A 2,095-nucleotide genomic window follows, 5' to 3' on the forward strand; every position below is an offset into this window, starting at 1 on the left:
CCATCAGAACAAACACCAGGCTTATGTTCCACAGGCAGAGTATGACACACACAGGGAGCATAGGGAATGCAGAGTATGGCACACACAGGGAGCATAGGGAATGCAGAGTATGGCACACACAGGGAGCATAGGGAATGCAGATTATAGTACACACAGGGAGCATAGGGAAGGCAGAACAGAGCAGGAAACAGGGAAACTAATTAGGGCCACTCTAAAATGTGCTACATACAGTGACACAGTGCTGGTGCCCCATCAGCATGTTGTACAAGGTGTGGACAGGTGAACAATGTGCAAAGTGAGAACAGTACTGGGCTTTAAGGATGCTACAATAGAGGTGTTAGAAGTGTAAACAATGCAGTCTGAATCTGAGGTTAAAACAATGCAGGGGCAAATTAATCTCTATAGTGATACCTTTTCAATTTTACACATGGTAAACAGACACAGCGTGTGGGGGGCCTCCAGGTGGACAGCCCTGCTCTACTGGATAGAATGACTGGGACCTGGAGTCTTACAGATAAGGGATCTTTCTGTAATTTGGATCTTCATACCTTAAGTTGTTAAAAAAAAAGCATTTAAACATTAATTACACCCAATGTTATCATTTTAAACATTAAATATACTCAATAAGCTGGTTTTGCTTCTAATAATGATTAATTATCTCTTAGTTAGGATCAAGTACAAGGTACTGTTTTATTATTTATTCTTTTTTTTTATTATTTAAGAGAAAAAGGAAATCATTTTAAAAAAATGAGAATGATTTGCTTATAATGGAGTCTAGAGATGGCCTTTCCTTAATTCGGAGCTTTCTTGATAATGGTTTTCTGGATAACGGATCTCATACCTGTGCTAGTGGATAGACATGCAACCAGATGGGTATACAACTGGATTGGCAAGTGGGACGTATACTAATAGACAGAAATAATGGTAGTATTACTAAGGAGATAAGAAACAACTGGAAATACATATTCAGAGACAGACAAACGTGAACCAGCTTCTGCTCTTATTCTGCTGAACCTCAATATAAAAAATGGCTGAAAAAGTAAGGCTTAAGAAAAATATTATAAAAGATATTCAAAGCTTACCTATCCATCATCGTAATCACATATAACAGGAGCAGAACACTTCTCAATAAGTCACCTAACACTTGTTCCCCAGAAATCCATTATGTACATGTAATGTGTGTATCCCAGTGTATTTAGGGTTTTTTTTTTTATTACTTACACTACCACCAAAGTTTGTCAGTCTAAAAGCTATCTGAAAACCTGCAAAACATCCGTCTTTCATACTCCTGTGTGTTCATGGAGAACCAAAAATAATATGGCTAGAAATGCTGTAATTTACTGAACTTCCTATACCAGGCCAGAGGTTCGACGGTTGTAGGAAATTAAAGTATTAGCAGAGACTGTTAACCCCAAAGCTTCATTAGAATTAGATCCATTTATTGTGTGGTTAAGAAATTATCTAGAGATTTCCAAGTGTGCCGACTGCTTAGCTTAATAAGACGGTAAAGTTTGATAGCAAAACTGACTTTTGGGGTAATGTTGGTCGTGGGCTCATCTAACTGACCAATGACATTGCAGCATTCCATATAATATACAACCAACATATTCTGAAGGGCTTTACAGAAATTAAACTAGGGATGCACCGAATCCACTATTTTGGATACCGAACCGAATCCGAACCCTAATTTGCATATGCAAATTAGGGGTGGGAAGGGGAAAACATTTTTTACTTCCTCGTTTTCTGACAAAAAGTCACGTGAGTTCCCTCCCGCCCCTAATTTGCATATGCAAATTAGGGTTCGGATTCGGTTCGGCCGAATCCTGCTGAAAAAGGCCGAATCCTGGCCGAATCCTGGATTCGGTGCATCCCTAAATTAAACACCATTCACATGTCCCTGCCCCAAAAAATACTAAGGCTAAGTTAACCTAACAAATCATCTTGTACTAATACAAGCAGCTGCTCTTTAATTAACCTTTGCACTAAAGCAATTAAAAAAAAACAACATTTTTTTTCCCCCTAAAGCAAGTTATTTTTTCCCTCCCATTCTGGTAACATTTACAAAAAGACATGTAATAAAACAAAGAGACCCATG

Source organism: Xenopus laevis, chromosome 7S (genome assembly GCF_017654675.1).
Source record: "Xenopus laevis strain J_2021 chromosome 7S, Xenopus_laevis_v10.1, whole genome shotgun sequence".
In the NCBI taxonomy this organism is placed as follows: domain Eukaryota; kingdom Metazoa; phylum Chordata; class Amphibia; order Anura; family Pipidae; genus Xenopus; species Xenopus laevis.